Source organism: Strix uralensis, chromosome 37, assembly GCF_047716275.1.
Source record: "Strix uralensis isolate ZFMK-TIS-50842 chromosome 37, bStrUra1, whole genome shotgun sequence".
In the NCBI taxonomy this organism is placed as follows: Eukaryota; Metazoa; Chordata; class Aves; order Strigiformes; family Strigidae; genus Strix; species Strix uralensis.
The window spans coordinates 614,248-632,545 of record NC_134008.1 but is presented as its reverse complement, the minus strand read 5'-3'; positions in this window follow the sequence as shown (position 1 = coordinate 632,545).

Below are 18,298 nucleotides of genomic sequence, written 5' to 3'. Positions count from 1 at the left end.
GCTGCTTTGGGTCAGAAGTTTTTAAAGGTGTTTCTTTAGGGCTTTGTTCTCTCTAATTCTGGCCTTTAGTCTTGTCCCACAGGAGAGCAGAAAAATAACCTTCAGATTTGTAAGTATCTCTTCCCTGCTTCTGACATCGTGTGTTTTCATCTTCCTTTCTGGGCTGACTGTGAAGAGTTCCAGTGTTAAGTATGCACAGTATTATAGGAAAAGAAAGTGGTTTTTTATTAGTTAGGTTGATATTGTGGAATTAGAGATTGAACAACCATTGTGGCAGGACAAATGACATAATTCCTACTGTCTGATCTATGCCCCATAATGAATCAGATCTTTTCCTTCCAGAAATCTATTATCTTTGAGAAATATTGAAGCAATGAAACTTCAGAAGAAGATTGTCAAAGTTTACAGAATGATCCCCAATTTCATAATGCTAAAGTTCTTGGAAATGCTAGAGACTCTTAAAGTTAAATTTCCTTAATACTGAAGTACCCATCAAAGAACAGATGCTCAACACAGTGTCAAAAGTGGTGAAAGTACACTGTAAATCACTGCCTATAATTCACTTTTTTAACAAGGTGCTGTGTATGCTCTGAGGAGGAGGAGCTATGTATTGTATAATTTCCAAATGAGGAAGGAATCTTTATTCACATTTGTGATGGCACTCTGTACAAAGCTGAGATCTGATGGCAATCTAAATTAGGGAAAATAAAAAAGAAGCTGTGAAAATTAATTGGGCTGTGACCTTTTGGGGAGAAGTATGTACTTTTATTATGTAATTGTCTTGATCCCATTTTCAGAAGTATTAAGCTCCAAAAACATGTAAAATTGATTTTTAACACTTCTAAGGCTGTGGTATAATCACAGAGACTGAGTAAGCATGACTTTAAAAGTTACATCAGTTAGAAGTTACCACTCTTTGCCTGATTTCCAATAACTGATAGTGCAGTTCTAGTTCCTTGCAAACACAAAGTAAAACAGAGTCATATAAACCATCTTTATGGCTTCAGTTTCGGTCATAAGGAGTTAGAGCCATGTACACGCAGCCAGTTAGTGTCTTTCTGTTGAGTGGTGGTGAAATCCAGAAACAAAGTGTGATTTGTTTAGATGCACTTACTTCTAAAATAGGAATTCAACCCATTTTGTAACTTTTTGGGGTATTAAAGAAGCACATAACAGGACTAATCAGAGGACCAATAAAATCAGATACTTAATCAGTGTTATCTGAGTGGTCAGCTTCTGAAAGATCCTTTTTAAATCTCATCTACTTCTAACAAAAACAAGGCCAAATAAGTTTGGTTCAGAGTTGGACAAGAAAGAAACACAATTAAAAAGTCATGTCCAGGAGGTTTGTCGGGGCCACTGAGAGGTATTGGAAAGGTCTAGATTGTACTTCTAAGTAGAGCTTGCAAAAAAGTGAATTTTTTTTTTTTTTTACTTTTCTGTTGAAAGATGAAATGCTGTAGGTGGAGAATAAAGATGCACCCCGTTAAAATTATCTTGCTTACAAAAAACCAAATGTTGATGTTAAGCATTAAAGCTCAAAGTATCTGGTTCAAGAAGAGGTTATCTATTGTGCCAGTTTAATTGTCCCAGAAACTCTAGTGGCAAAGGGACTGATGCAATCAGATTTAGAGTTTAACTTGCACTCTAATCCAAATGAGCCAGGTTTCAGCAGATGATGACAATATGTGCAGGGGACAGGGAAGAATAAAGCAACCTGATATAAGAAAGATCAAATGTTGCAAAACCTATTTGAGTGAAACTTAACATCTGCCACCAAAGACTGCCTAAGGAATCAAAGCACAGAACTGGAAACGGTTATGAGAATGCAGGACAAAAATCAGACACTGGAGGTCATCAGATAAGTTCTCACAGGCAGGTTTGCAAAAGTTGCAGAACACCTCCCCTGTAGGGATGTGCACTGAAATCACAGTATCTGGAGCACTGTTGAGCCTGTGAAGATGAGAAAAAAGGTGCACAAGAGGCTGATTCTCACTAGTTTCACTGCAATTTCAGTGGAAAGCACCTCAGTAGCCTAAAGCCCTCAGAAGGACAGACACTACCCATGTGAGGCCCAGGGCCCCCAGCCAGCCTGTCAGCTTTGCCCTTCTCTCACCTTTAAAATTCAGAGGACATTAATTAATCTTCTCCACCACTTCTCCTGGCACCCTCTTGATAGTCAGGGTAGACATCCTCTTTCGAAGCATTTGAGATCCCAACATGGAGATAGAGCAGTGTCTGAGGGCTGGAGCCTCCACTGAGAGATCACTTGGAGAATGAATAGGAATGAGTAACTCGAAGTTAATTAATGATACCTGCAGTTGATTGACACTCACCTTCTGACATCTCTTTTGTTCTTGCTATTGCCCAGCTGAGGTGTCTCAGTCACGTTGTGTTCTTAGGATTATTGCTTGGAATGCAATTGAAACCACTGAAGCTTGGGAAATCCTGCTTGCCAGGTGCTTTTTTATTTAAAGAAAAGAAAAAAGAAAAAGGACAAGAAAAGAAGAAGGAAAAAACCTTTTTAGGTTTAAAGGAAGCTTAAGTAAAACAATTCAGAGAATTAAAGGAGGGGGTAATTGGAGTTGGGAGGTGTGTGGAAGTCTTTTTTGTCAGGGATATCAGGACTCTACTGAAGGTTTCACACATGCCTGTGATTTTTTCAGGGAGACAGAATTCCTCACAGTTGCAGATATCAGCTTGTGTCTTTGGTTTTACAACGGTCCTGGCATAGCCAAGAGCCATGGGTTTGTATCCTATCACAGTCTTTCTTTAGAGTTATCACTCGGTGCCATACCCATCTAGAACAGTTGTTCCTGAAGCAATTTTCTTTGGAATTTTGGCATTTATATTTGAAAAATGATCCAAACCCTTCAGCTTAGTAACATCCAGACCTTGCTGAGGGCATCGCATTGTGTCTGACCACTCACTGAGGTTGCTTTGTGCTTCGTTCTCAGTGTGTAAGTGGGGACAGCAATCCCCGCTCAGCCTCTCTGGCCCGCTTAGATTGCAAACTCCTTGGTGCCAGGATGTTGTTTGTGAGTGCACGGCACCTCTCACAGCGTGGCCCTGAGCTGACAGGGGTCTTGGATACGCCAGTGTACAATAATTAACAGCATGTGACGGCCTGACTCTGCGTAGGACCTGCTTCTCCTCAGATGAGTGACATGTTAGTGGCAGGGAGAGGATATCACCATTACCACAATTGACTTGAACTCAGCTGTCCTCTTAATTGCCACTATTATTAGGAAAATCGACCCCTTCCCATCTTCTTCTGTTCCCCGCCAAAGGATAAGATCAGCTTGTGTTGTCTGTCGCTGTCCTGGTTGATTTGACAGAAGGTCTCAAAGGTGCAAAGTGTTTCTCAGACCCACCTACTCTGCCCCAAGCAAACTTACAGCTGAACAGCACTGTGGTGTTTTACAAATTGTGTTTAGCCTTTAATGATTTGCTATAACATGCTTGAATAAAAACCTGCCTAAATTCCAAACCTAATGAACCTTAAACTTTCACATTAGATACATTAATTATGCTGGTCCCAGTGGCATGTTAGCACAGGGAAGTTATCCTGCCACATTGATATGAAAATTAAGGGTTGATGTAAGAACTAAATTTAAAAAATAGACAAATAATAAGAGTCTATTGCTAAAACTGTTGTGCCTCTGAATTAAGTTACTGTCTTTTGTTTTTTCTTTTTAATTAATCAGATGGCTGCAGTGGTAGCAATGTTCCCAAAGGCATTGCTTAAAAAGCCAGGGGCTGATGGGAAGCAACAGAAATAACTGATGACTTTGCCATTGGTGCCTACGTACCATGGCAATGATGAACGTGAAGTGGAAAGATAGATAGATCAATTTGCTATTCATTAATATTGCAGTGTGGTGTTCTATTTTGATTCATGTCTTTTCGATTTATAAGGAAACACTAATCGGTGCTTACAATCAACGTACTGCACAGAGATAAACACATAGATAGGTGTCCTCGAAGGATCCTGCGTGCTGCCAGCTCCTTCAGCAGCAGGACACCTTGGAGAACTGTCGTTCCTGGGTAAAGGTTGTTACTCCCAGGCTTCAGCCTTACTCACTTGTGCCAATGGAATTGTCTAGAGGATTGCTTATGAACCAAATTGCTGAAAGAGTGCAAGTTAAAAAAAAAAAAAGTGTTCTTGTTCCCTCAGAACTTTCATTTTCAGTTTCAACCAGATTGTTGCAATGACTGTTTACGCTGCAGTGGCATAAACATTTGTATTGGCATAACTGAGAGAAACATTGAATAGGGTGAGATGTGGGGTAGGAAAAGCACATTTTAAAAATATAGCAAGAAAAGCCTTAAATGTCCTCTTAGCTGCAGCTGTTGCTGCAGTCTCCATCAAGGGAAATTCAGTCCTCACAGAAAGAACCCCTGAGTGAATTAAGAGGTGCTTAATGTAGATAGGAAGGGTTACACCCCTTCAACCCTGTATCAACTATTTCTGTTGGCTCTTAGCTTTCCGCTGATGTCTGTATGATCTGGGAGGTGTCCATCCTGGGGCTAACAGAGATGGTAGCCCTCACTTCGAACTCACAGCCACTTGCTCTCACCTGGAGTGAGGCCAGGACAGTCCTTTCTCACCAGACCTGACCTGGGCAGCTGGAGTTCGCCAGTCGCAGGGGAGGCAGGTCCTGCTGGCCTCAGGCCGTGCTGCTGAAAGGCAGCTAAGGAGCCCCGCTCCGTCCACCACCACCATGTTATAGATGGTCAGGTGGTGTAAATAGAGCCTTGCCAGTCTGTGCTGCCTGAAAACCTGCTTCATGCTGCCTAAAGCACATTGACTTTCACATGCACACTTGCCTGTGCCTAACAAGTGATGGCGGGTGTTTAGAATCCCATTACACGTGCATTACGGCCTGTTCCATGTGGAATTGATTACAAATTACACTGCAACCAAGCAAAAGACTGTTAATTAGCAATTATTGCACAACATGCATTCAAAAGGCTCACTCAGTTGCTTGAACTTTCACTTCATATTTCATGCATTTTCTGTATTGAAATTCGGCAGCATAATGGGACACACATTGATTTTGAGCTCTCACTTTCATCGAGGCTGAAGAGGTGCCCAACTGCCAAGCTAATCTTCTGAGGACAAGGGGGCTAGTGCCTCGCCCTTTGCACTTCAGCCTCCTTCAGTCCTTGCCAACCTCTTTTCTCTTCTTGCTTTGCTACTGACAAGTGAGGAAATTAAATTTGCCTTAGTTTTTCTCTTTTCTGTCTGTGGCTGCAGCCCTCTTTATTAAACAGTTGAAATCACACCAGCCAGTGGAGCTCCTCTTGTCTTACGCCTTCACTTCTCGAAGGCCCCATTCCTCAATAATGTTGAATTCCCCCTCCTCTGAGATAAACATATGCTGTTTGTAGGCCAGACTGAGCTGATATAAATTTTCATTGCCATCTGGGATAGAACAATTCTGAATTTACCCCATCTGAAAACCCAGCTTGACAAGGACATGAAAGCATTCAGCATCAGTCAGAAGCAAACTTGAACTTCTAGCATGTCAAATTTCCATGAGTTCTTCATTTTCAGATGTTCCTCCAGGCCTGGGCTAGATATCCCCACTGCTGCACATCTGCACAGCTTCACTGGCACTGATGGCACCACTGCAGTGCCGTGCAGCATTGGGTTTGGCCCCAGCGAGTATCATCTGTCACCGCTCATGCCCTGTCCGAGAGCTCAGGCTGCCTGGGCTGTATCCTCAGCTTGGTGCCCGCTGACTTTGGTAGAGCTGTACAGACCCGCGCTGGGGGCAGGTCTCTGTTTATTCTCTCCAGGGAAGCTGTTTATCACCAGCACTTGGAGATCGCTGGATAGCAGCACCTCTTCTTGCAGTCATGTGAGAATCTCCCACCACCTGGATCTCCTCAGGGCTCACAGTCATTGATACTCTCTTTCTGGGTTACTTTCTTTATAATGAGGTGTCTCTGGGTTCTGCCATCGATTTGCTGCCAGGGGCTTTTCACAAAACTTCAGTAGTGCTCAGGATCATATATAGCGAAACCTCAAACTGAAAGTTTCACCCTAGAAGTTTCAACATGCCAGAGATTTTGCTTTGTCAAAAACTGGCCTAGTCCAAATTCATGAAGGATCATGAAGTCACAGTGATGCTATTGACTTTTCATGTGGAATATTTGCTATTCTCTCACTCCTGCTTTGGGGATCCTGTACATAAGGATTCACTGATTAGATTGCTGTTCTCTGGCCTAGATACTGTAAATATTCTCACATTGCTATGGCAGAGACCTGCCTAGTCAGTTTATGCCCAAAGGGTAATTTATTCATTAGATAAATATGTAATTTTTTGGTTTCTTTGTTTAAAAATATTTCCACAGTACTGTCAGAACCCACAACAATGGAGGCTGTGATTCATCACTCACATTCCTCTAACCAAAGAGGATTGAAAAGATTCAGCTAATGAACCCATGCTTCTATCATTCCCTCTCCGAATGAAGTCAAAGCAGAAGCACAAAATTAACTCAATGAGCTCTTTAAAACACAAAAATAGAGGGGAAAAACAAAACAAAAAAAAAGCATAAATGAGAGACAGGGAAAAAATTAAACCAGAGAAAAATAACAGAACATCAGCCAAGTGCCTAGGGAGGTACAGTGACAGCTACACTGAGGGATGGATCCAGCTGAAAGGGGAATTTTCATCTCAGGTTTCTGTAATAGCCAACATTTGTTGAAAGCACAGGAGTGTTGACCTCCCGCCCCCATCTCCTCTCTAACAATTCAGCGCATATTTTAGCAGGAGGTAGCCATTCTCATACAGAAATAGCAGTGCAGGCAGAAATCTGTCAGTGACTGATTTGACCAACTGAGTGGAAGTTTCCGTACAAAGCAGGGAGCAGACAGCTTATTGGGAGCAGACACCTCGTTCCACCTGGGCTGCCGAGGGCCAGTCCCTTACCCAGTGCTAGCTGCCCAAACTGTTCCCTCCGGAAAACCTGAAGCAGGAATTGAGCTGCTCTCTCATTTATGTGTAGCTGAGCAGTTACAGTGCTTCCTTCAGTTGCCAGAGGTAAACACTCAGTTCCCATCTCGGCCTGACTTGGTTCAAACCCTCGCTCATGTGGTGCCTGCACTGAGCACGAGGCTGCACTGAGCATGAGGTTAGATTTTACTGCAAACCCAAGTGCTCTTCACTCTGCTGAATCTTCACCACTGATTTTCAGTGGTTCCGAGAGAGACCAGGGGAACCGTGAGGTGTTGCACCTTCAGTGGGTCCAGAGATAGGGAGTTCTGCATGTTTGTATCTGTTCTCCAGGATTGTCTTTATGTTTTGCGTGGAATGGCGACGAGATAAAACAAGTAGCTTGGGAGCAAGCATCCCTACTCCCTGCTACGTTAGTGTCCTTGACTGGAGCAAAGAGAGTGAAGTGACATGTCCCCTGTCACCCAGGGCATGTAAGAGAGAGTGTCCTTCATTTTAAGCAGGGTATTGAGATAGGGTTGAGACCCCTTCTCTACACATCTCCCCCAGACCTACCCCCAGCCAGAGTCCTGCAGTGTTGGAGTGACAAAGATGGTGTGCAAAGTCAAACCAGGGGGGTGTCAAAAATTTTTGGTCACTTCTAATATTCATCCCGATTTAAAAGGACTATCATGTCTGAGCAGGAGACTGGGGTCTCTCTAGCCGGAAACAGTTCTTCGTTGGCAAGAAAATGACTGTCACTTCCACCAAATCCCAACTGTGTCCAAAATGCATTATGTCAAATAGCTAACAGTGTTCTTATGACGAAATGTGGTTTTGTCTAATACCTAGATCATATCTGCCAGCAAAATGAATTCTGTCAAAGTCCCTTGAAGCCCTCTGTGAAATTAGAATATATTTTCCCCACCTGAAGACAGATCTCTTACGATGGCAAAATTCATTTTATATGATCCCTTAAGCTTTTCTCCTGGAAAATCATCATGTTAAAATTCCAAAGCCACTTTGCAGAGAAATGTAATTTCACCCTCCCTCCATTCTCACTGCTATTGTTAAAGATTTTTTCTTTTAAAAAAAAAAAAAGGCAAGAAAATTCAGGCATAATAGCAACGATTTTGATTCTCAGAACAATTTATATAAAAAAAGACATGGAAAATTACAAAGCCTTTTTTTTAATAGTCCATGTTCAGGGCAAAAGGGTTAAAGAAGAAGAAAATCTCTGTCAAATAACAGCAGCAATAAGAATGAAGTGTAAAATGTATACGTATATAAGACTGATGCACAGAATATGCATTATTTGACAGGGGCAAAGTTTAGAAGGATAACAAAAAACAGTAAATTGTTGCAAGGACAAAATGATCTTTCTTTTCCTACGAATGCAAATGCAGTGATGGGCCTCCTACAGAGTTCGCCTCCAGTCATTCACTACTTACACCTGGTTGTCATATGGATGTCACGGTCAATTCTATTTCAGATAATCACTTTCAAATCCAACTCCGGATAGCGTTGTAATTCAAATGCACTAGACTGTCAATATTTCACCCCAATGGGAATTGGAATCCATAGTGAAGGGACGAGTTCATGAACTTGTTGGATAAATGTAGAAATAATGTCACATTGTGAAGCCACTCAGGAATAGATTTTTAAAAGTTTAGGCCATAGTTTGGAGTATTCTCCCTTCCCTTTCACCTGCTTTTCTGTTTGTGAAATGCCACTTCATAAGACAGTTTAAAGAAGCATATTCTTTTCTTGGTGGAATATGATTAGTAAATGACATTAATTGCTGAAGGGTAAAGATACAGGGTGCAGCAAATATGCTTGTATGTGTGCCTGTATTGGCTCTGAACTGTATTCATTTTGAGAGGATCAAAACAAAGATCAGGGCTCTTTCGTAAAACACTAATACATACAAAGACTTTGGTTTTGTATCTTTGATTGATTGGTACTGGAATGAAGGAGGAACTTCTTTCTTGGAAATTGTGAGCTGTGTCTAGAATTGCAAGGCAAGGGCAGGAACCCAGGAACGCTTTCCCTTGTGCTACACTGCTGAACTGGTGAAGGAGCAATGAGATGCTCTGAACTGGAGGGTGGTGGGAGATGGTAGGGCTGTACCCTGACCTTCTGTGTGACCTTGGGTCATAAGTGGCCAGTATGTACTTGTGGGAGGTTTTGGGTGCTAACAGAAGTAGGTTTTTTCCCCCCAGAATTATGCAGTTGCATGACAATGTCCTGGTATTGTTTCAAGCAGTAGAGACCAAGTTCTAGTCTCACAGAGGAGCTTCCATTAAACCAGTGCTCCCCTTTTTTATTCTCAAGTGCTGAAGGGCAGGTAGGGATTTAGCAAGGGATTTCAGTTGATCTGAATTCCCCAGAAGTGATAGGTCTTGCCTGCCCTTTCCTGGGTCTGGGGCTCCCAGATTTTCTGCTGTGTAGATCTAAACACCAGCACTCCAGGGCTGTGAGTCAGGGAACAGGCCAGCTGAAAAAGAAGAAAAGAAAAAAGAAAAAAGAAAAAAAAAAAAAAGAAAAAAGAAAAAAGAAAAAAGAAAAAAGAAAAAAGAAAAAAGAAAAAAGAAGAAAAGAAAAGAAAAGAAAAGAAAAGAAAAGAAAAGAAAAGAAAAGAAAAGAAAAGAAAAGAAAAGAAAAGAAAAGAAAAGAAAAGAAAAGAAAAGAAAAGAAAAGAAAAGAAAAGAAAAGAAAAGAAAAGAGAAAAGAAAAGAGAAAAGAAAAGAAAAGAAAAGAAAAGAAAAGAAAAGAAAAGAAAAGAAAAGAAAAGAAAAGAAAAGAAAAGAAAAGAAAAGAAAAGAAAAGAAAAGAAAAGAAAAGAAAAGAAAAGAAAAGAAAAGAAAAGAAAAGAAAAGAAAAGAAAAGAAAAAGAAAGAAGTTTTTTCTTTTGGTACAGAATTAGATCAGTTTAAAGAGATTGTCAGATTACAGTCTGACACCATGACCTGGCCAGAGCTGGGCTAGAACTGCCTCACCTTTCCGTCCACTAGAAAAATAAACACAGACTTCTGATACATTGGGCTGGACAGGTAATGGAGTGAATGAATCCTAGGAAACGGAGAGCACTGTCAGATGTGAGCCTAAACTACCCCAGCCACCCTTAAGCCAGGCTGTAGTATGCCACAGACATGCTTTTACACTATGAGAATGCAATAGGTGCACTTTCAGTGACCCCAGAGATCATCTGTGTTAACATCAGCTGGAAATTAGTCAGTGGCTCTCGTTATTAAACTGGTATTATCGTCCCTTCTGCCCCCACATTCCTAACAGCAGAAAGATACCAAGGACTGGATAACTGTTGTCTTTAGACTACTCGTGATAAGGAAAGTATCCTGCTTTCTAAAAGCCGATCATTTAAGCATAATGGGAGTGAAAACAGGGTGAAGTTAAATGGAAGGAATTTGGAACTGGCAATTGATCTACAGTGGATCTGATCTGGGAGAAAAAATCAGGTATTTCTGTTATCCATAATGGATAACTGATAATCTGCATAGTCCTCTGAGTTACCCAGCAAGTTTGTAAGGTAACTGTGAAAACTAAGCTATTTCCTTAAGTATCAAGTTTTGGCCTCTTAACTAAGCAACCTCTGCTGCAGGATTTGACAAGAACTCTGCCCTTGACAGACTGCAAGTTCAATACTGTTTTATTAATCTTCAAATTCTCCCTGCTCTAGATTTAATGATTTCTTAAGCTCTGTGTGTGTGTGTGTGTGTGTGTGTTTGCTTTGCCGCTTACACGATGCATAAACATCCTTTCAGTAATTGGTGGTGTGGAGCGCACAGCTGTGAACTGAGCAGCACTGTAGCTGTGCCATGAACAGGAAGCTCATGTTCTTTGGCAGGAGGGGGAACAATACACAGTTATTTAGATAAGCATGTGGTAATTGCAGATAATTATGTTCTATATTTGTAGAGGGATCAAAATACATTATTAAAAAAAAATCCTCTCTGCAATTATACACCTACACATGTATCAGAGTTTAATAACTGCATTGCAGGAGCTTTGCCAATACACACATGGAGCAAAGTGTGTAGTAAAGTCAGCATACAAATTAAAAACTAAACACAAGTACAGCTGAGGCTTTGATAGCAGGAGGGCTAAATAAAGTGCTACTTTGGCAAACACTGCTTTTTCCTTCTCAGGATCTCTGCGCACCATGTCATTGCATGGGATTCTGGCCCTACAGGGACAGCTTGCCTGGCGATGGAGGCCAGTTTGAGATTAGCCACGGGTTCAGTTCTGAGGTCTGTGACCAATTTCCTTAATGATACTTCAACATGTAAAGCGAGGGCTGTCTGTTTGAACACAGCCACTCACTTGGGATGAGTTTACTGGGAGTTGGAGGACATTTGAGGCTGTAGGCCCAGTTAGGTCCATCCCAAGTGGCATATGCTGCTGCTCAAGATACAGGGGAGCCAGACCAACAGCCCTGTGAACTCCCCATCCCACCATGGCTGACACATTTTGCTTGAAGAAAACTAATCAACAGCAAATCCTGTGTATTTACATGGGAAACCTTCCATGGGCACCAAATGTCTTTGGCTGGGTCCTGCTGGCAAGACAATGTACACAGCAAGATCTGTGTCATGAGAGATGGGGGGTGGTGAGACACCCACAAAATACATACACACACGTGCGGGACACACACTTCTTTGAGGAGAGCGCCCAAATCAGTTAATTTGCCATCTGCTGCAATGTTTGAACTCTGCATCTCTCAGCTTGCTCTCATCTTTGTGCAAAACGTTTTTTTGACTGTTGGGAGGATTATTGTTCCAGGAACCTTTTGGACGAACTCTTACATTTACACACACAGACATTCCCCCCCACCACCACCACACCCCCTCTTGTCTATTCTGCCTCCGCTTAGGAGAGCATTAACTTTGCACCTCTGGGCCTTTGCAGTATTGCTGTGTACCCCGCACAGTTGGATTGCTATCTCTGAAGGAACTGGAAAGGATGAGCTCGTGGTCTGTGAAACAGCGTTTCATTGAGTCTCAATTCCTTTTTATGGGATAATCATGTCTTTGTGACTATTTTACATTTCTGTAGCAGCACAATCTTTATTATTTATGTTCCGATAGGGCCTCAAGGGCCCACATGAGGCTGGGGCCCTGCTGTGGAAGGTGCTGTGCTGGCAGGACATCACACAGTGCTCTGGGAGCAGAGACAGCCCAAGCCACAAGCGCAGGCATGGCCTTGCATGTGGACAGCTGAGATTCACATCTCACCCTCCCCTTCCTATGGGAACAAGCACAATTCACTTGGGGCTAAATCCCATTATACTCCAGTTTCCATGGGACCATGGTATTCCAGGGGTGCATGTAAGTTAGTAAGGCCTGGGAAAAGTGGGGATAAAGAAATTTTAATCTGTATTAGCACACGTCCCTCCCTCCCTGGCTCCCTCCCCACCATCATTAGCACTTTGCCTTGCCCCTGCAGAGCCATCCCAGAACAGCCCTGTAGCTTCTCTCTGCCTCTCTCAGTCTGTACCTTAGGAAAGGAGATAGACATGTCTCAGTGGACATAGAAGAAATACCCCATGCTGAATGGCTGCAAACTGCTCTGTCTCTTGGAGAGGGTTTTCCTCCCCAGGTCCTGCCAGTGTGTGCTGGGTGGCCTGTCACCATGCTGATGCTCAGAGGTAGCACAGGGGCTCCATCACAGCGAGCTCAGCATGAGGATTTATCCTGAATGGTTAATACTTTTGTTCCACTTTGTGGGACATGTTGCTAATAAATCATGTAAATCCAGAGAGCTAGGATTTTGTGGGACTTAGAACTGAAAGAAAAGACTTGTCAGTTTAGCCACTTTTCTTTTTTCCTTTTTCTCCCTGAATCCCATTCTGTTACAGCAATAATTAGTCTGACAGGAGAAAATGCCTGAATCTATTTGAATGACTCTATCCTGAGCAGCAGCCACCACCGTTCCCCTCTGATACTTCACAAGCGTTATAAAAAATGTTCTTAACAGTGACGGTCACTTCAGGAAAGAGGACAAATCTCAAATAACCCTGTCAATTTTCCTTTTTCCTACACCAAGTGTTCCTTTTGTCTTTTTACGTCTAATCAGCTAGTAGGTAAGCAGCTGGGTGGCTGGGTGATGCGGGATTGGGATTATGTGTGAGGGCCAGCAGTGAAGGTACAAAGACTGGAATGTTTATTGCCATCACCAGCAGTGGGGGCTCTGGGTGTGTTAGGCAGAGCGAGCTACAGAGAGATTCCAAAAGCAATGAGGGAAAAGAAGTGTGGTCTCCTTAGAGAAACAAGATCCAGCCTGTGACAGAATCAGTCTCTCCATTGCCTCTAAAGGGAGCCTAGAAACCTGTCATTTAGTCAGGGGTAGGAATCCCTCCTCACTGCTGGGGTGTAGGACCCTGAGGCTGCAGACAGACAGACAGACAGCTACTTCCAGTGCAGCTGCAGCAGTGCCTGCCTGGAGCAGTGGTCCTTGCCCTTCGCCACCCCCCAGCTCCCGCTGTCCCCCGGCTCTGCTGGCTCAGACACTGCTGGCAGCCCCCCATCTGTCCCTGGCTCTCACGCTCCGTGCCTGGCTGACAGCCCTTGCCTGGGCTGGGGCAGCGCTGGGAACAGTGGCTAGCAGAGTTCTGCCGGGAGGTGTCCTGGTTTGGCCAGGATAGAGTTAACTTTCCATGGGCTGTGAGGGAGCCCAGCCGGAGGGCTAGGTGCGGATGGCTCCCTGGCCCATCGGATGGCTCCCTGGCCCATCCCATGGCCGGTGGCCCAGAGCTCAGCACCCCGGGGCGCTGCTCTCCCGGGCTTGGCTGGTGGGTTCGGTGTCGGATCGGCGGGGCGGGCTGCTCTGGACAGGCTCTGTACCAGGCACCCTTCGGTGAGCCACTGCTGCACTTTACCTGTTTTGGACTACTATCGTTACTGTTGTTCTTTTGCTAAGTAAATTTTTGTTATTTAGCCTACAATTTTTTTTTTTCTGTCCCTCCCCTATTTCACCGGGGGGGGGGTGGGGGGGGGGGGGGGGAGTAAACAACTGGCCACGTGGTGATTTGCTACCGGCTGAGTTCAACCCACAACAGCAGGCTGGAGAAAAGAGTGTGCTGGTGAGGACCTGTCCTGTGCCTGGTGGGGCTGTCTGGAGAGCAGCTCTCTGCCTGGGTTTTAGGAGAGTTAAATAGTTGTTTCATGGTGCCACTTCGAAGCCTCAGCGAGCGGATTTCACTAGTTACTCTGTACGCAGGAGAAAGGCTGAGATCTCCCTGGGGTGGGTGAGTTGAAGGAAGGGGTGGCTTGTCAGTCCCTTCAATGTCCTTTTCTTCTGGCCTATCTTTGGGATACCACTGATGCAATTTATTTGTTCTACTAGTCCCTTTAGCACATAAACAGCATCTCTAAGAAGGTGATCGCTCAACTACTTTAAAGCTGATTTTTTCACTGGTTTTGATGATAGGAATTTTGACTTAGAAGTTCCCGGTGCTAGGACAGTAAAGTCACAGCATCAACAAATATCACTCCTAAGTATTCTGGAGCTGGATTCAAAATAAATGTGATAGATTTAAACTAGTACAGTTATTGCAGCTATGGAAGGCTGTCCGAAGCTGTAAATTACAGTGTTTTTTAGCTCCTCAGATAGGCAAAAATCAAAATACTGGGTCAGATCAAAGGTCTCTCTAGTTGGTATTCTGCCTCTGGCTGCTGGCCATCAGCAGAGGCACAGGGGAGGGCAGACAGAGCAGTACCCGGCAGGGCAATAAGCCTGCCCTGTCACCTCCCCCAGCAGTCAGTGCTTCAGGGGTTTTCAGCAGTGAAGGTTACCTCCAGAGTCTGTGGTGTAGCGGCCAGGAATGATCTGGTCTCATGTAACTTCTAGGTTCATGTAACTTCTCCCTTCACTGATCCAAGTGACCGAGGCATTCCCTGTTCCTGAAGCTTTTTTTTCCAAAACCAGAGGTGAATGTAAAAAGGTGAAGCAAGATTTAAGCTGAAGAGAGTCTGTAGCAGTCCTGGAGCTGACTGATAACAAAACAAGCAGTCAGTTATTAGAAGACACAAATCACTCTAAAAGGTTAAGTACTGAAAATAATAGCCATGCAAACCTTGAAGGAAGGGATGTCAGAGGCAAAGGTCATTAATTGACTGGTGAGATTTTTGGCTACAAGTTACTGGGGAATTATCTTGCTTTTTTTTTAAGCAAAGAAAAAATATATTTGCCTCTATTATCAGTGACAGTGGTGGTGTATGGTGATTGCTGTTGTTGACTGTTTCTGGGTTCAGCGTTAATTCACTATTCCAGTAGATCCAAAGTAATTATTCTTTCATATAATTTCTCTATTTTATTTTATTTATGCATTTGGCATTTCTGTAGTGCTCTTACTCTCTATCTGAACATAAAGCAAGATTAAAAATGATCAACAATTAAGAACTCCGGGAAATAAATGAAGCATATTGAATCTCACAAACTGCCTGTACATGCTCATCGGGTGAGGTGGATGAATGGATCAGGTATCCGGGTGGAAGAAGCATCTTTCAGCGCCCTGTCAGCACACGCAGCAAAACCCTGTACCCTGCCACCACACGGGAATAGTAAAGTCCCAGACAACACTAGAAAACACTTGGGGAGCCAGGCTGAAAAGAAACTAATGAAAAACTCATTTTCACAGGTTTTTTTTAAAGTGTCTCTTGAAGTATGAGGCTTCGAAATGGCTTGGGAGTCACACCGACATGGATGTTTGAGGCGTCTCCCTGTTCTCACAGTGCTGTGAATCACACTCACCCTGTTTTGCTGAAGAAATGTAGCCCAAAATCATAGGACCTTGCAAAGCTTTGCTTAGCCTCTGTCCATCAATGCACAGGCATACAGCCATGGTGTATAAATAAGCACAAACATCTACATCCTCCAGACACCTGGAAATTCTTCAAAGGTCTTCTCTTAATTGTTCCCTTCTTATGACATAGTTCTTTGATTTCTGCATCATTTGTCCAAATAGAGATGATCCTTTTGATCCTTGAACAAGTAATTCTGCTCTACACTACACTACATGCTCCATTTTTCAGAAGGAAAGAGAAATATTAGACCAGGACCACTACCCATTGAGGTTAGTACCTTGTGCCGCTGTCGTGGTTTAACCCCAGCCAGCAACTAAGCCTCACACAGCCGCTTGCTCATTCCCCTCCAGCGGGATGGGAGAGAGAACAGGAAGAGTGAAAGTGAGAAAACTCATGGGTTTATATAAAGACAGTTTAATAGGTAAAGCAAAAGCCGCATGCAAGCAAAGCAAAAGAGGGAATTTGTTCATTACTTCCCATTGCAGGCAGGTGCTCAGCCATCTCCAGGACAGCTGGGCTCCATCACACGTAACAGTGACTTGGGAAGACAAACGCCATCGCTCCAAACATCTCCCCCTTCTTTCTTCGTCCCCCAGCTTTATGTGCTGAGCATGAGGCCATGTGGGCTGGGACATCCCTGGGGTCAGTTGGGGTCAGCTGTCCCAGCTGTGCCCCCTCCCAGCTCCTTGTGCACCCCCAGCGCCTCGCTGGTGGGGTGGGGTGAGAGGCAGGAAAGGCCTTGGCTCTGTGTAAGCCCTGCTCAGCGATAACGAAAACATCCCTGTGCTATCAACACCGTTCTCAGCACACATCCAAAACACAGCCCCATACTAGCTATGATGGAGACAATTAACGCTATCCCAGCCAAAAAGAGCACAGCCACACAGCCAGCATCCCCAGAAACTCCAGATGAAGACATTCAGGAAAACGAATCTATGTTATATGCCAAATACACGAGTTAAACTGTTTTAAACTCTTTTAAACTCTTCTGTATCAACCCTTTTATTCCGAGCTGAAGTGGCATAAATCACTGCAGCACACTCCAGTTCCAGAGGTTTTCTCTTCCCAGTGAAATTGCAGCAAACAGCATGAATTTCTAGGACATTAGCTGCTCTGTAGGGACTCTCCACAGTAAGGCCAAATTTTGTGCTTTCACAGTAGAGTAAGCAGCAGAAAGTTACTCTAAAACACATCAAAAATAGCCACATGGAAAAGAAATGTATTACTTGTTCACCCCTTCCCATTCTCTGCATATCAGCCAGCCCAAGGACAAGCGAGCTAAATTTGGGCTGCTCTGCTCCTAAATATGAGTGTTTACACAATGATTTAATGCAGTTCAGCTAATCCACTTGAAATCCCCAACCTTAATTATTTGCAATTATTAAATAGTGGATTAAATTTCTCAGCACCCCCTGTGGAGATGAACCTTACATGAAAAATCTTTCAGCTGCATCATGTTTGTTCTGCAAATGGCAAACATGAATTCAGGGAGGGAATTGACCAAAAGAAGTCACAGAATCATAGACTGGTTTGGGGACCTTAAAGATCTTCCAGTCCCAACGCACCAGCCATGGGCAGGGACACCTTCCACTAGCCCAGGTTGCTCAAAGTCTTCCCAAACCTACTTCAGATGTTGGTAAGTAGTGCATACTTCGAGGTACGGACGGCTTCTCAGGCTGGCTCCTACAATTTGTTCATATTCTGCTCACTGGGACTTTGATCCTTTTTCATTACACATTAGCAGTTATTACCTGCCCCACACTCCTTGAATGGGGTTTTCTACTGCTGGTGACAACACACTGACTTTTTCATTCTCCATATGTGCATCTTTGGATTTAATAAGACCTCACATCTCACTCCTGGTTACAATGTGTCATTAGCAGTAATTAGAAGTTAAAAATTAATCATTATTTTTCTCAGAAATGTAGATGTGAACAATATAGTTATAATTTCATTCTGATTTTTCCTTTCTATACCACTCAAGGCTTAACCATTAGATTTTAAAAAATTACTTTTTGCTTCACTTCTCATTTAGTCCAATACTCCACTGGTAAGGAGAGAGGAAAAATAGAGAAAGGAAATAGAAACTTAAAAAAATCTTTGTTTTATTTCAATGCAAATCCATTTCAATCTAAATCTGGTTTTTTGGGGGTTTTTTTTGTACTGAAACTGAAACTAACCCAGACACTTTTATGAAATATTGAAACACATGGATTACTACAAATATTTTTTCTTCTAAAAATGCATATACTGTTTGTAATTCCATTTTTCATTGGTGAATCTTTCAAATCAAAGAAACTTGCCAGCTCCAGAGAGGCACGTGTACAGTAGTTACATATTCATTTAACATTTCATGCTGTTTGAGCATGTGCTAAATACTTTATAGAACAAATAAAAGATAGGCAGAAATGTTTGCCCCAGTGAAAAACAGGAAAAACCCAGGGATTTAAACCAGAATTCCATTCTGTCCCTGTTACAAAGTATTTCCAAACTAAGGCTCCTATCAGCGTGCACACGTTGAATATGAGCCAA